An 18264-nucleotide genomic window follows, 5' to 3' on the forward strand; every position below is an offset into this window, starting at 1 on the left:
ATCTTCACGATTATATTTAGCTAAAATTTAGCTATAAAAGTATAATAACATCAAATTATCTTTTTTTATTTTTACTAATCTTACCTACTGTTCTCACTTTTGACTATTAAACCTATTTATCTGAGGATCCCACAGACTTGTTCTAAGTGTTCTAACTAATTTCAAATAATTATACCTTATGGTAACAAGTTTCGTTAAATTTATTTTATTCACTACATCACCCTACCACCTGTATTATTAATTCCATGGATTTATTTACGATTATTTTGTTACTTCATTAATACTACTTTGTTACTACATGTCACACGGAAGTTTAAATACAAACTCAAACATCATCCTGTGTGCAAGATTACGTCATTTTTACGTCATCCGCACTTTTTGTCCGACCCCTGCTTATGAAAGCAGAAGAATATAAATGATCGTATTAGATTCATAATTGTTACATATTTGCCGTAACTTATTTTTAAAATGTGTTTTTCAATTAAAAGACACAACAAGTTTGTTTAACTTATTTCTAATGCTAAAAAAACGAACTATAACCTAACTTACATGCTAGCAATCTTTGTAGCCTTACACACACACACACACACACACACACACACACACACACACACACATGCGCGTCAATGGACGTCTTTGGCGGTCAAAGGGTTAACAATAATAAAATGTTCAATATATCTATACAGGTGGGCATGGAATTCGTGCTAACATACTACGACGAGCCGTCCGTGGGCGGGCTGCCGGCCGGCGTGTCCGCCTGGGCCACGGGCCGCGCGGCCCCGTCCTACCTCGCGAGGATGCACCGCGCCGCGCTGCACTACCGCAAGTGGCGGGCCATGCACACGGTACGTAGCGGCGGCTGACATACACGAGCAGTCAGTAGCCATGGCCGGCGTGTCCGCCTGGGCCACGGGCCGCGCGGCTCCGTCCTACCTCGCGAGGATGCACCGCGCCGCGCTGCACTACCGCAAGTGGCGGGCCATGCACACGGTACGTAGCGGCGGCTGACATACACGAGCAGTCAGTAGCTATGGCCGGCGTGTCCGCCTGGGCCACGGGCCGCGCGGCCCCGTCCTACCTCGCGAGGATGCACCGCGCCGCGCTGCACTACCGCAAGTGGCGGGCCATGCACACGGTACGTAGCGGCGGCTGACATACACGAGCAGTCAGTAGCTATGGCCGGCGTGTCCGCCTGGGCCACGGGCCGCGCGGCTCCGTCCTACCTCGCGAGGATGCACCGCGCCGCGCTGCACTACCGCAAGTGGCGGGCCATGCACACGGTACGTAGCGGCGGCTGACATACACGAGCAGTCAGTAGCTATGGCCGGCGTGTCCGCCTGGGCCACGGGCCGCGCGGCTCCGTCCTACCTCGCGAGGATGCACCGCGCCGCGCTGCACTACCGCAAGTGGCGGGCCATGCACACGGTACGTAGCGGCGGCTGACATACACGAGCAGTCAGTAGCCATGGCCGGCGTGTCCGCCTGGGCCACGGGCCGCGCGGCTCCGTCCTACCTCGCGAGGATGCACCGCGCCGCGCTGCACTACCGCAAGTGGCGGGCCATGCACACGGTACGTAGCGGCGGCTGACATACACGAGCAGTCAGTAGCCATGGCCGGCGTGTCCGCCTGGGCCACGGGCCGCGCGGCTCCGTCCTACCTCGCGAGGATGCACCGCGCCGCGCTGCACTACCGCAAGTGGCGGGCCATGCACACGGTACGTAGCGGCGGCTGACATACACGAGCAGTCAGTAGCCATGGCCGGCGTGTCCGCCTGGGCCACGGGCCGCGCGGCTCCGTCCTACCTCGCGAGGATGCACCGCGCCGCGCTGCACTACCGCAAGTGGCGGGCCATGCACACGGTACGTAGCGGCGGCTGACATACACGAGCAGTCAGTAGCTATGGCCGGCGTGTCCGCCTGGGCCACGGGCCGCGCGGCTCCGTCCTACCTCGCGAGGATGCACCGCGCCGCGCTGCACTACCGCAAGTGGCGGGCCATGCACACGGTACGTAGCGGCGGCTGACATACACGAGCAGTCAGTAGCCATGGCCGGCGTGTCCGCCTGGGCCACGGGCCGCGCGGCTCCGTCCTACCTCGCGAGGATGCACCGCGCCGCGCTGCACTACCGCAAGTGGCGGGCCATGCACACGGTACGTAGCGGCGGCTGACATACACGAGCAGTCAGTAGCTATGGCCGGCGTGTCCGCCTGGGCCACGGGCCGCGCGGCCCCGTCCTACCTCGCGAGGATGCACCGCGCCGCGCTGCACTACCGCAAGTGGCGGGCCATGCACACGGTACGTAGCGGCGGCTGACATACACGAGCAGTCAGTAGCTATGGCCGGCGTGTCCGCCTGGGCCACGGGCCGCGCGGCCCCGTCCTACCTCGCGAGGATGCACCGCGCCGCGCTGCACTACCGCAAGTGGCGGGCCATGCACACGGTACGTAGCGGCGGCTGACATACACGAGCAGTCAGTAGCTATGGCCGGCGTGTCCGCCTGGGCCACGGGCCGCGCGGCTCCGTCCTACCTCGCGAGGATGCACCGCGCCGCGCTGCACTACCGCAAGTGGCGGGCCATGCACACGGTACGTAGCGGCGGCTGACATACACGAGCAGTCAGTAGCTATGGCCGGCGTGTCCGCCTGGGCCACGGGCCGCGCGGCTCCGTCCTACCTCGCGAGGATGCACCGCGCCGCGCTGCACTACCGCAAGTGGCGGGCCATGCACACGGTACGTAGCGGCGGCTGACATACACGAGCAGTCAGTAGCTATGGCCGGCGTGTCCGCCTGGGCCACGGGCCGCGCGGCTCCGTCCTACCTCGCGAGGATGCACCGCGCCGCGCTGCACTACCGCAAGTGGCGGGCCATGCACACGGTACGTAGCGGCGGCTGACATACACGAGCAGTCAGTAGCTATGGCCGGCGTGTCCGCCTGGGCCACGGGCCGCGCGGCTCCGTCCTACCTCGCGAGGATGCACCGCGCCGCGCTGCACTACCGCAAGTGGCGGGCCATGCACACGGTACGTAGCGGCGGCTGACATACACGAGCAGTCAGTAGCTATGGCCGGCGTGTCCGCCTGGGCCACGGGCCGCGCGGCCCCGTCCTACCTCGCGAGGATGCACCGCGCCGCGCTGCACTACCGCAAGTGGCGGGCCATGCACACGGTACGTAGCGGCGGCTGACATACACGAGCAGTCAGTAGCTATGGCCGGCGTGTCCGCCTGGGCCACGGGCCGCGCGGCTCCGTCCTACCTCGCGAGGATGCACCGCGCCGCGCTGCACTACCGCAAGTGGCGGGCCATGCACACGGTACGTAGCGGCGGCTGACATACACGAGCAGTCAGTAGCTATGGCCGGCGTGTCCGCCTGGGCCACGGGCCGCGCGGCTCCGTCCTACCTCGCGAGGATGCACCGCGCCGCGCTGCACTACCGCAAGTGGCGGGCCATGCACACGGTACGTAGCGGCGGCTGACATACACGAGCAGTCAGTAGCTATGGCCGGCGTGTCCGCCTGGGCCACGGGCCGCGCGGCTCCGTCCTACCTCGCGAGGATGCACCGCGCCGCGCTGCACTACCGCAAGTGGCGGGCCATGCACACGGTACGTAGCGGCGGCTGACATACACGAGCAGTCAGTAGCTATGGCCGGCGTGTCCGCCTGGGCCACGGGCCGCGCGGCTCCGTCCTACCTCGCGAGGATGCACCGCGCCGCGCTGCACTACCGCAAGTGGCGGGCCATGCACACGGTACGTAGCGGCGGCTGACATACACGAGCAGTCAGTAGCCATGGCCGGCGTGTCCGCCTGGGCCACGGGCCGCGCGGCTCCGTCCTACCTCGCGAGGATGCACCGCGCCGCGCTGCACTACCGCAAGTGGCGGGCCATGCACACGGTACGTAGCGGCGGCTGACATACACGAGCAGTCAGTAGCTATGGCCGGCGTGTCCGCCTGGGCCACGGGCCGCGCGGCTCCGTCCTACCTCGCGAGGATGCACCGCGCCGCGCTGCACTACCGCAAGTGGCGGGCCATGCACACGGTACGTAGCGGCGGCTGACATACACGAGCAGTCAGTAGCTATGGCCGGCGTGTCCGCCTGGGCCACGGGCCGCGCGGCTCCGTCCTACCTCGCGAGGATGCACCGCGCCGCGCTGCACTACCGCAAGTGGCGGGCCATGCACACGGTACGTAGCGGCGGCTGACATACACGAGCAGTCAGTAGCTATGGCCGGCGTGTCCGCCTGGGCCACGGGCCGCGCGGCTCCGTCCTACCTCGCGAGGATGCACCGCGCCGCGCTGCACTACCGCAAGTGGCGGGCCATGCACACGGTACGTAGCGGCGGCTGACATACACGAGCAGTCAGTAGCTATGGCCGGCGTGTCCGCCTGGGCCACGGGCCGCGCGGCTCCGTCCTACCTCGCGAGGATGCACCGCGCCGCGCTGCACTACCGCAAGTGGCGGGCCATGCACACGGTACGTAGCGGCGGCTGACATACACGAGCAGTCAGTAGCTATGGCCGGCGTGTCCGCCTGGGCCACGGGCCGCGCGGCTCCGTCCTACCTCGCGAGGATGCACCGCGCCGCGCTGCACTACCGCAAGTGGCGGGCCATGCACACGGTACGTAGCGGCGGCTGACATACACGAGCAGTCAGTAGCCATGGCCGGCGTGTCCGCCTGGGCCACGGGCCGCGCGGCTCCGTCCTACCTCGCGCGCATGCACCGCGCCGCGCTGCACTACCGCAAGTGGCGGGCCATGCACACGGTACGTAGCGGCGGCTGACATACACGAGCAGTCAGTAGCTATGGCCGGCGTGTCCGCCTGGGCCACGGGCCGCGCGGCTTCGTCCTACCTCGCGAGGATGCACCACGCCGCGCTGCACTACCGCAAGTGGCGGGCCATGCACACGGTACGTAGCGGCGGCTGACATACACGAGCAGTCAGTAGCCATGGCCGGCGTGTCCGCCTGGGCCACGGGCCGCGCGGCTCCGTCCTACCTCGCGAGGATGCACCGCGCCGCGCTGCACTACCGCAAGTGGCGGGCCATGCACACGGTACGTAGCGGCGGCTGACATACACGAGCAGTCAGTAGCTATGGCCGGCGTGTCCGCCTGGGCCACGGGCCGCGCGGCCCCGTCCTACCTCGCGAGGATGCACCGCGCCGCGCTGCACTACCGCAAGTGGCGGGCCATGCACACGGTACGTAGCGGCGGCTGACATACACGAGCAGTCAGTAGCTATGGCCGGCGTGTCCGCCTGGGCCACGGGCCGCGCGGCTCCGTCCTACCTCGCGAGGATGCACCGCGCCGCGCTGCACTACCGCAAGTGGCGGGCCATGCACACGGTACGTAGCGGCGGCTGACATACACGAGCAGTCAGTAGCTATGGCCGGCGTGTCCGCTTGGGCCACGGGCCGCGCGGCTCCGTCCTACCTCGCGAGGATGCACCGCGCCGCGCTGCACTACCGCAAGTGGCGGGCCATGCACACGGTACGTAGCGGCGGCTGACATACACGAGCAGTCAGTAGCCATGGCCGGCGTGTCCGCCTGGGCCACGGGCCGCGCGGCTCCGTCCTACCTCGCGAGGATGCACCGCGCCGCGCTGCACTACCGCAAGTGGCGGGCCATGCACACGGTACGTAGCGGCGGCTGACATACACGAGCAGTCAGTAGCCATGGCCGGCGTGTCCGCCTGGGCCACGGGCCGCGCGGCTCCGTCCTACCTCGCGAGGATGCACCGCGCCGCGCTGCACTACCGCAAGTGGCGGGCCATGCACACGGTACGTAGCGGCGGCTGACATACACGAGCAGTCAGTAGCTATGGCCGGCGTGTCCGCCTGGGCCACGGGCCGCGCGGCTTCGTCCTACCTCGCGAGGATGCACCACGCCGCGCTGCACTACCGCAAGTGGCGGGCCATGCACACGGTACGTAGCGGCGGCTGACATACACGAGCAGTCAGTAGCCATGGCCGGCGTGTCCGCCTGGGCCACGGGCCGCGCGGCTCCGTCCTACCTCGCGAGGATGCACCGCGCCGCGCTGCACTACCGCAAGTGGCGGGCCATGCACACGGTACGTAGCGGCGGCTGACATACACGAGCAGTCAGTAGCTATGGCCGGCGTGTCCGCCTGGGCCACGGGCCGCGCGGCCCCGTCCTACCTCGCGAGGATGCACCGCGCCGCGCTGCACTACCGCAAGTGGCGGGCCATGCACACGGTACGTAGCGGCGGCTGACATACACGAGCAGTCAGTAGCTATGGCCGGCGTGTCCGCCTGGGCCACGGGCCGCGCGGCTCCGTCCTACCTCGCGAGGATGCACCGCGCCGCGCTGCACTACCGCAAGTGGCGGGCCATGCACACGGTACGTAGCGGCGGCTGACATACACGAGCAGTCAGTAGCTATGGCCGGCGTGTCCGCTTGGGCCACGGGCCGCGCGGCTCCGTCCTACCTCGCGAGGATGCACCGCGCCGCGCTGCACTACCGCAAGTGGCGGGCCATGCACACGGTACGTAGCGGCGGCTGACATACACGAGCAGTCAGTAGCCATGGCCGGCGTGTCCGCCTGGGCCACGGGCCGCGCGGCTCCGTCCTACCTCGCGAGGATGCACCGCGCCGCGCTGCACTACCGCAAGTGGCGGGCCATGCACACGGTACGTAGCGGCGGCTGACATACACGAGCAGTCAGTAGCCATGGCCGGCGTGTCCGCCTGGGCCACGGGCCGCGCGGCTCCGTCCTACCTCGCGAGGATGCACCGCGCCGCGCTGCACTACCGCAAGTGGCGGGCCATGCACACGGTACGTAGCGGCGGCTGACATACACGAGCAGTCAGTAGCTATGGCCGGCGTGTCCGCCTGGGCCACGGGCCGCGCAGCAATAAAATATTAAACGTAAACACAATAAATAAGGGATCTACAGATTGTTTAGTTAACTATTACAAACATAATGAAAAATCAATAGTTCATTTTATCCCCGACTTTATATCAGCTTCGCTCGGCGGAACCCATAATTTGTCTGGCTGTTAATGTTGAAGCGGATTTGCGTCAGCTTCAAGCCGGTAATTGGCAGAAAGCGGCGTGCTCTTGTTTCGGAGGCCAAGACCCTCTTTGGGTCGCTCAGCCATATTAGTTACACGATCAACAATATTTTAACTATCTATAATTTGTGATAATACCACAGGAGCCGCCAGACTTCGAGCCGTTCGACGCGGAGCAGCCCACACCGCGCCCCGTGGGCCACAAGCCGCGCGCGCCGCACACACCGCGCGTCATCAACGAACTAGACATGGAGGTTAGTACTACCATAGACAAATATAAGTAATCATAATCATAATATATTTATTGTGACTGTTAAATCCGGAAGGGATTCAACCAACTTTATCTATGGGAGAGCTGTAAACCTATTATGCCTAACTCCTACTGCCCTAGTCAACCCTAATTCCCTAGCCCTACCATAGATTCAGTTTACATATAAATAAATATAATAAACAGGGATGTCTGCACCTTTGCGACCTACGGGTACAGACGGAAGGTTGGAAGGATATGGGTAAATGGGTTTTGGATAGTCACTGCTAGTTACACAGACTCATGCAACTAATTAAGGCGTGAAGGTGTCTTATGCCACAGTGACGGAGAGTAACCTGGTCGATGAAGTAAACACGGAGTCCAAATGAGAAAAGAGGGTTTATTTACAATGATTATTCTATTTATACAAAAATTCTGCATATGAGTGATTCTATACAATTAAAAGTTACGTTCGTGTGCGTTTCCGTAGTCGGCGGTTTTGTTGTCCCAATTTGCTCTGCTGCTGATGTAGTCGTATGTTCAACGCACGTGAACAGTGACTATAGGTATACAAAAAAGGTGTTACATTTCGTAAGTACTAAAACCATAGCCTACCATCTTAATGGTGTACAATATTTGTTACTTAAAGCTAAAGCTAAAAATAATATTTAACTAAGACTACTTAATTGACAATCAATAAAGTAAACAAATTTGTTTTGTATAATAATAATTAATTATATACAGCCTGTATTATTTAAAAAGTCAGTAACTGTGTAAAACAAGAAGTAAAGAAAGAGCGGTAAGTATAACTTATACTTCTGGACGGATTTTACATGCGGTTTTCACCTATGAATAGAGTGATTCTTGAGGAAGATTTAGGTGTATAATTTGTTATGGTTTTGTGTAACCCGTGCGAAGCCGGGGCGGGTCGCTAGTTACAGTATACATGTGTAGTACCATAGAGTAAAATTAGTAAAAAAAAAGTGGTCACTACATACATCAGTTTTCTTACAAAAACGCGAGTTATGTCGTAGTCGACATCTAGCGTCAAGTAGCGAACATTATCAGTTCTAATAGTTGACAATAGATGTCGCGGCAAAATAAAACTCTTATGCGCAACAATTTTCAGCTAATATTATAACCAGATGCACCGGAACTCTATTTTCAACTCCTTCCGCTTATAATATTAGTTGTAAATTGTTTTAGCAGTACATTTTTCGTCAGTCGCAACACTCGAGACATCTATTGTCAACTAGCAGTACTGATAAATTCCGCTACTTGACGCTAGATGTCGATTACGAAAATAACCCGCGTTTTGGTAAGTAAACTGATATATGGAGTTAGCACTCTATCCTTACTTATTTCTCTATGTGACATTCCACACGCTCGCTGCGAAATTCCTATTTTATCTACACACATGTCATTAGTGCTCTATAATGCGTTCAGAAACCGTAGGAAATGACCAGCTTTATTACAATCAATTTTACTATGAGAACTTTCTTATCTGTGGTAGTAGGAAAATCTGTAATGTTATAACGTTATAATTTTTTTGTATCGTTATGAGTTTAAATTTGGAACAGCAGTCAAAACTCAAGTGGGTCTCTATTCTAGTATCCATAGATATTAAAACAGTTATCGATACGAAACGTCAATTTAGTGTGTTTTTTAATATAAACCGCACGATATTTGATCTCGAGTGACATGAGAATAGGGACTTCATTCTTTTGTCTAGGAATTAAAAAAAACTATGGAAGCGTGACATGCGTGAAAAAAGTTTTCATTCACCGCCATTTGACGTACAGTTTATCTTTTAATTAGTTTTAAGTATGTGTTTAGATAAAGTAGTGTATGTAACTGTACATAATTAGGCATTAAAACACTCGTGTGATCCTATTAAGAAACTCACTAACGTTCGTTTCTTAAACCCACACTCGTATTTTAATGCCTCTCATTATGTAGCAGTCACATAAACTACTATTACGCACTTGTATCGTAATGTACTATTAAATACAGTCAACTTCCCTATTCAGACACGTTCTGGCAGGTACAAAGTAACATTTCGTCTGTACAGTCATCGAAGCACGGGCCGGATCTGGACGAGGTGTACGAGCCGCGAGACAAGGGCACGCAGACAGACGCACACACGAGGGACAGCAAGCGCGACGTGGGCGTAGACCCTATCAAACATGAGGTATAGAACCCCTTAATAGTTAGATAGATAGATGATTTATTTCATGAAAGACAATTACATAATAAGTTTGCATTGATGTCAAAAATATAAGAATTTCTATCATGATCGTCAAAATAAAAATAAAAAATAAAAATGAAAATAATAACAATACTAATGAAATAAAATTATAGCTCCAATAAGGATTGTCAACACAATTAGAATAAGAGTAAGTAGGTAAATACTTACAAATCCAAAATATAAATTTACAATGTCAGAACTTACGAGAATACAAGAACAGAAAAAATAAAAACAATAAATAAAAGTCAATTAATTTCCAATTGGAACAGTCGTTAATAAGAGTAGGTATAAAATAATATCTCCCAATAAGAATCGTCAACACACAACATCAACAATATAAAAAAACAATGAAATACCTAGTATCTCCCAATAAGGATAGTCTATGATAACGGAAACAATGGCAATAAGAAAACAATAATAATTAAACAATTTTTGAATTAAAATGTCATTTCCATGAACTCATTAGTTAGTTAGTATGTAAGGTTTAACCTTTGGGCCTACCCAGTCCCGAGAGCGTCGGCGTCTAGCCAACTCTGTGGCTGCTGCTCGACGCAACGTTGGCGCAACTGCGCTGCGACGCCATTTTCCATAAACGCCGACGCTCAAAAGACGCGTGGGGTCTCTCTTTGACCGCCAAATAATGTCATATATTAAAGAAAAAGTGAAATAGATGTCATATATTAAAGAAAAAGTGACGAAGCCCTTGGTGAAGGCCGGATTCGAACCGGCGTCTTTAGCAATCCGGGCTAACGCCTTGAACCACTATTTCAGTTTATAATTTATAATAGTGTGACTACTTAAAAAACACATCAACATATTTAATAAAATAATTTGATTTGTTCCCAAAGTTGGGACAAAAAGAGATTAGAATATTTCATTGTAGTTCAAGTATTTCACAATGACCCGGAAGCTTAAAGCATTTAGTAACTGGATACGTCTTCAACGGGTTGCACTCAGGGAGTGCCGGCAGAAGTGAAAACTCAATGACTAGTGCAGAATGCACTATGTATTATTTTGTCGCATTACTTGAAACCCCTAATCACATCACTGTTAGTACTCGAGTTATATTAATACCAGTTAGAGCGAAACTCACTAGAGGGCATTTAAATCAATAAAGAAAAACTCAATGACATTACATCAATTACATGTAACCGTTTTTCGATCAGGTCACGTGTCCGTCTTACGGTCACGTCATCTCTCGCGAGTTTACATTTTTTTCCCCATCTCAAAAAGCGCACAGCGCCGCTAAAGAAGTTTTCACTTCAAAAGTCTGCCGATTTTGTCGGGAGCACGTCAAATGTATGGCTATTTGTACATAACGTATCAACTGGCATTACATACATCTTTTCAGACAAACTCCGATGTTGGTGACAAAGTGATCGGCAAAGTGAAAACGGAAGACGTCACCGCGCCAGAACAGGCGAAAAACAGCGACAAAGTGAAAGTTAGTGAAAAACTCAAGTCCAGTGATAAGGTAAGTCTTGTCATAGAGATAAAAATACATAGATTGCTCACTCCATACATCAGTTTTAGTACCAAAAAGACTATTAGCATCTAGCATCGAGTAGCGGAACTATCAGTGCTGCTACTTGACAATAGATGTAGCACCGACCGGAAAGTCTTATGCTGTTGAGATAAGACTTTTAGGTCGGTGCTACATCTATTGTCAAGTAGCAGTACTGATAGTTCCGCTACTCGATGCTAGATGTAGACACTGAAATTAATAGTCTAACTGATGTATGGAGTGAGCACTCTTGTCTTACTATATTTCTCTATGGTCTTGTATTGTTGTGTTTGTGTGATCAATATGATTAATTGTTTTCCCCCCAATGTATTAACAAAATTAAATAACTAAAATAAAGGGGCCCACTGGTGATCAGTTTGCCGGGCGATATCGGCCTTTCAGTTATTCGGAACTGTCACCTTTTGCGTTTAATTGACAGGCCGACATCGGCCGGCGGACTTATTACAGTGGGCCCCTTAAGTTAAGTTTAACAAGTTTTTTGAGAACAGAGGACCTACCGCGAACCACGTTCGACGTGTTGCCTCTCTGTCGCACTTGTAAATTCGTACGTAAATGTGACAGGGAGGCAACACGTCGGACGTGGTTCGCGGTAAGGCCTCTGTATTTTGGAAAGTTAACACTGTGTAAAGTATAATGCACAGCAGGGATGTTGCGGATGTGGATTTTTTGACATCCGCGGACGCGGATGCGGATGCGGATATTTAAAGGCTCACATCCGCGGATGCGGATGCGGATGTCAAGATTAGGTACTTAAAAAACGTCAAATATTACATTTTTAGTATTTTTTTATTAAAAAAAAAACGAAACGTTTAGTATTTGAGCAAGAATAATACTTTATAGTGCCTTATATTTAATAAACAGTAACTTGGCCGACTTTTCTGGATCTAGACGATTTCATTATAGGTAATGACGAAATTACCTAGCACTTACGCCGCCGCTAAGACGTTCCTGTACCGACTTGTTCGACATCCGCATCCGCATAAGCTCCGCATCGATTTTATGCGGATCCGGATGCAGATGCGGATGTTGAAAATAATGCGAAGTTCCGCGGTTGCGGATGCGGATGCGGATGTTCGCAACATCCCTGATGCACAGCATAAACAATTAAAGATAGGGCCTTGAAACATATTATTCAAATATTGTAGAGATCCACTTAAAAAGGATCCTGTCTACGAACCTGGAGGTCCCGGGTTCGAATCCTGGTGCGGGTATTTTTTTGTGTATTCATCACAGATATCTGTTCCTGACTTACAACAATACAATACATATACTCTTTATTTCACACCTCTATAAAAGAAAACAATACAAAAAGAAAACAGAAACACAAGCAGAGGTAAACAACAGGCGGTCTTATCGCTAAAAAGCGACCTATTCCAGACAACCTTTGGGTAGCGGAAATGAATTAATTTACATATGTCAGTAGGTGTTACAAATGCAATGAAAGAAACTTATCACTAAATACACATATAATTAACAAACAAATTACCTGAGTTGTGGATGTTCTCTATTTTTGTATATTAACCTTTTCGACGCCGTATCAAACACAAAAGCTGTCACGCTGACGCCACGTCACCGAAGTGTTACAACTGAAATTGAACTTTATGCATACGCACGTAGGTCTATGTTGCTCTGTGATACGTGACCGATTAATCGGTCTTTGGCGATGAACCTACGGTGCGGATATATCGGTCATTGGCGTCCAAAAGGTTAAGTATTTAGTAACCACAACAGAAGCCTTATTGAGCTTAGTGGCATTAGGGGCCGCTAGGGGATAGGGTTGAAAGTTTTTCAGAACTTGTACGAAGCGGCTAGTAAACCAGTCTACCAATAAGTTTTTTGACATATTATTTGTATGTAAAAGGACGAAGAACCCAAAATAACGGAAACAGTGGAATCGGAAGAGTCGAGTAAAGAGTCAGAGTCACAAGAGACGGTCGAGAGCGAACCAACGAAAGAGGTACGGACATTAATATAGTTATTTACGATACAAGTGCGGAAAAGAGGAAATTCGAAACAAGAGGCGATAAATTAAAATACGAGGGAGTGTTTTAAATCGACACGAGTTGCGAATTACCTATTCGCACGTGTATCGTACGTTTTACAGTACGTATGGCCCTTTAAACTTTTGACATACATATGCACGAAAAGTGCTATTTTACGCACTAGTGCGGAAAAGTAGCCCCATATGTACTGTAAAAGTAGGTTTCAAACTGGAAGGGTACGCTGAGGGTCCATATTGGATCTCATAATAATTGATTGTCCCAATGTAATGTTACGCATAAAACTCATTTCGTATAATTGTTATTATCCTGAAACTATTAACATTTCTGAAAAATTATAAAAGAAACCTAACCTAACCAGGCGTGTCTCACTCCGCGATTTCGTCGCTTTGCTACAGGTAGCTAAAAGTACATTCGTTCGGCCCCAATTTTGGGGAAAGCCATAAGCCGCGCGTGGCGCTGTCGCCACCTAGCGGCCATATCTGTGCTGATCGTAACAGACGCGTTTTGTTAGAGAGTGAGTCTTCTGTACTTAGTACTATTATTTATTCTGTGACCTAACCTACCCTTTTCTACACAACCTATGCAAAATATTTTCGTAAATACTTTCTGTTTCAGCTGGAGAAAAATTATGCGAAAAGAGTTTTATGCGTAACATTACATTAGGACAATCAATTATTGTGCGACGAGATACGACCCCGTACGCTAACGGGTGTCATCTACTCATCTCCATACAATTTATAATCTAAAAACTGGCCAAGTGGGAGTCGAACTCGCGCACGGAGGGTTCCGCACCATCAACAAAAAATAGAGCAAAACAAGCAAAAAAACGGTCACCCATCCAATTACTGACCCCGCCCGACGTTGCTTAACTTCGGTTAAAAATCACGTTTGTTGTATGGGAGCCCCACTTAAATCTTTATTTTATTCTGTTTTTAGTATTTGTTGTTATAGCGGCAACAGAAATACATCATCTGTGAAAATTTCAACTGTCTAGCTATCACGGTTCGTGCGATACAGCCTGGTGACAGACGGACGGACAGCGGAGTCTTAGTAATAGGGTCCCGTTTTTACCCTTTGGGTACGGAACCCTAAAAATGAAAAACGTCGCAAAATTGTATTGAGCGTACCCTTCCAGTTTAACAAATACAGTCAGCAGCAGAAGTTGCTAAGCGGGCGAGGTGTTCAAAAACATCTTGACGCGACTTTATTGTAAAGAGAATAAGAGCGTGTCAAGGTAATTTTGAACACCTCGCCCGCTTAGTAACTTCTGCTGCTGACTGTACGATCAACTCGAGTCCACATTTCAAGTCTATTTCGTAGTCTGGTTAACTGACGCAGAAAATTGAATTTAACACTTTTCAGGCATACTATAACTTTTAATTTTTGGACACATTTTTAATTTGTTGATTAAAAACAACTTTACATTCAAGAAGTAGCAAAAATGGAGGGTACGAATAAATGAATGAAATGTGGAAAAAGAATGAATGTAATTAAAAAAACCTGTCTATGGTTCACTTATTTGTCAGAGATGACATTTAAAATAAGGTTGGCAACAATGTATTTCATTCAATATTTTTTAAGTGGTCATTACACGAAGTATCGTAAAAGTGCCAAAAAGATACTGCGTGTATGCACAAATTCTTTTTTGGGGAATAGACTAAAGACTTGTCCTGACAACTATAAGGTAGGGTTTTAAAGGTGTGTGCCCTTGAAATGACAAATAAAAGTACGGGAGTAGAAAAAGACATACATTATATCTCCTGGAGGTTGTTTCAGGACATTCGGAGATTTCATTGCGTGCATGACTGCCCCATAATCTAACTGCTAACATAATTTAACAAGGTGGGCATGCTTGTCTTATTTTTGAGTAGCTAGTTTGAATTATAATAATTTTTCAGTTATTTTATACATGTAGTGTTTTTTTTATAATTATAGTACGCCATTGTATTTTCTATGCAAGAAGCAAATGAGCGTTCCATACTCATACTATTCCCATATTCATAGTTAAAAAAAAACGGCCAAGTGCGAGTCGGACTCGCCCATGAAGGGGGTTCCGTTTAGGGGATTTATGACGTATTAAAAAAAAACTACTTACTAGATCTCGTTCAAACCAATTTTCGGCGGATTTTGCATGGTAATGGACATCATATATTTTTTTAGTTTTATCATTCTCTTATTTTAGAAGTTACAGAGGGGGGGGGGGGACACACATTTTACCACTTTGGAAGTGTCTCTCGCGCAAACTATTCAGTTTAGAAAAAAATGATATTAGAAACCTCAATATCAATTTTGAAGACCTATCCCTATCATGAGTTCTAAGTATGGGGAACCCCCAAAATTTATTGTTTTTTTTTTCTATTTTTGTGTGAAAATCTTAATGCGGTTCACAGAATACATCTACTTACCAAGTTTCAACAGTATAGTTCTTATAGTTTCGGAAAAAAGTGGCTGTGACATACGAACGGACAGACAGAAAGACATGACGAATCCATAAGGGTTCCGTTTTTTGCCATTTGGCTACGGAACCCTAAAAACTAGAAAATTAATCGTTTTAGTATGTAGTCATTTAAGTATTTATTACTTCGGATGTACTTTTAATTCATTATACGCGATATAGGTAATCCGTTCATATAGTTTTACCTAATGTAGTTAATTATAGTTGGTCAAACCAAATTGTCAGTAAATAGGAACGAAAAAAAACTATACTCATCCTTTTCTTTTGGGTGCTAGTACTAGTGTAAGACAAAGATAGTATGCTTCTCTCTGTCTATGTTTGAAATGAGACAGTCCTTTGACGAACTATAATTTCTTGCTGGCTCTCTCCCACAGGTACAAACAGAAGAGTCAGAGGGAGAAGAAACATCGAAAAGCAGATGGTGGCGCTACCTGTACCCGTTCTACTACTTCGTTTGAGCATCAATTATATCTACACAGTACAATTTTATACATAGTTCAGGTTTGTATGACGATATCCTGCCTATAGCAAATATTTAATTAATTTTACGTCACCCTAGGCGCGTAAGTGGGATTTTCTCCCCGCTACGCGAGGAGAAAATCTCACTTCCTGGCCAAAGCAAGGTGTAAAACTTTAGACAAACCACGGACGGTAATTCGTAAAGCCCCAGATCGCATATTTATGGCCCTCACCTTCGGTTCGGGCCACAAACACCAGCGATCTGGCGCATTCACGAATTTACCTCCCTAGGTATGTAATGTACTATTTCCAGTCAAGTGTAAAATGAAAGTAATATTTAAAAATATTATTGATTTAATGTGTTCAAAATGTGCACATAATGTAATAGTTTGTCTTCTTTTAACCCATTTATTAGGAAAAGGATAGATGACCTCTCGTATCGAGAATATTATACCAACAATTATCTTTTAAAAATTGTTAAAAACACCAAATGATACAAAGGGTCAAAATGAAATACTTGTCGAATGTATGATTACTGAACGAATGTAATACAATTTCAATTGGGGCATTATCTATGAAAAGGGACCTTATTGTCGATGGCGCTTACGCCGCACAGCGTCGCGCGGCATTGTATTTATATCGGAGCATCGTTAATAATGGCGTAACCGCCATCGACAGTAAGGTCCCTTTTCATAGATAACGTCACAATTGGTCTATTTCCAGTCGTAATCATAGACAAAGGAATAAGAAGACGCACACAGTGATACAAAGCATTGTAACCGTAATAAAGCTCAAGTAGATGGCGCAAGGCTCCGTACATTATGCGGTGACTACATTGTCAAACAATAAATTTAGACTCTAACTGCCACAAAACAGTTGTCGGTGTGCAGCGCCATCTAGTTCAGCTGTCAAAACTGAGGCTCAGTATAATAATGTATGCTACAGTGCGTCTTACTGTATTATCCTGTAGCCGCCCATACGTCAAACCTTGCCAAGCAAAATGAAATTTTATTTTGTCAACACAAAGTTCAAATTAGAATGGAACAGGAGACCTTTTTATAGGTCTCTGGGCGGCGGGAGGTTATTATTCTTGCAAATTGAACAAAAATGTACTTGCGCTAAACCATTTTTCGTCAGTAGCGACACTTGTGACATCTGGTGTCAAGTAGCGGTACTGATAGTTCCACTACTTGACGTTAGATGTCGACTACAAAATTATTCGCGTTTTTGTAAGAAAGCTGATGGATGGAGTTACCAGTCTTTCTTTACTTATATTTTTCTATGGCTAAACTAAAACCCGACTTGAAATATATGATCATTGTCAAGAGGGCGCTGTTACTATCTTGTATGTGGTGACAGTTCAGTTTAGTATGAAAAAAATAGTTCCAATGAAATTCCGCAATATGGCGCGTGATCATATATTACTGGTCAGGCTTTATTAGAGAAAGGTTGAACCTACAATTTCGACCTAAAATGTACCTCAACATAGTCTATCTATAGCATAGAGAAATAAGTAATAGAGGAACTCTATTTTCAACTCCTGCTTGTAATATTAGTTATTAATAGGGAATATTACGCGAAACTCCGCGTAGGGGGCGCCACTGCCACAATCCATCACAATCTGAGGGTCTACCATGAAACAAGAAAATCGAAATTTCGTTATTTAACCTCTCTGTCATATATCTCTTGCATATAGCTGAGTTTCGATTTCGCGTTTCCCGGTTGGCCCTTTGTAAACAAACCGCCTTGATATATCAATGTCATATTCTATTGTCTGTGAAAACTTGTCAAAAAACAGTTTAAGGTGTATGGTTTACGAAAGGCGCTAGTGGTGCACTCTGGCGGCAAAACATTGCAGAAATACTCCCTATTGTTGTAGCAATACATTTTTCGTCAGTCGCGACACTAGTGACATCTGTTGCTAAGTAGCGGTACTGATATATTCACTACTTGACGCTAGATGTCGACTAGGAAAATAACTCGCGTAAGAACACTGATGTATGTATTGTCTCCGAATCTGAAGTGGTATCTGCAGAGCCACCCAGAGGAGTTAGGACTCTATCCTTACTTATACATATAGATTACTTACGTAGATTTAGATCCTTATAGAGCTCATCTTACAAATATGTTGCAATTATTCCTTACAACGCCGTTGTGGGGGCCCTGAAACGCATAAATAAATATGCATCCAAAATTCATGAACTTAGTACCACCATTATATTTTTTTTATCTATGTTTCACGGAATTATTTTATAAAACAAAGGCATAATCAATTTGATAAAATTATTAACCAAAATG

This window comes from Cydia amplana, chromosome 25, assembly GCF_948474715.1.
Source record: "Cydia amplana chromosome 25, ilCydAmpl1.1, whole genome shotgun sequence".
NCBI classification, from domain to species: domain Eukaryota; kingdom Metazoa; phylum Arthropoda; class Insecta; order Lepidoptera; family Tortricidae; genus Cydia; species Cydia amplana.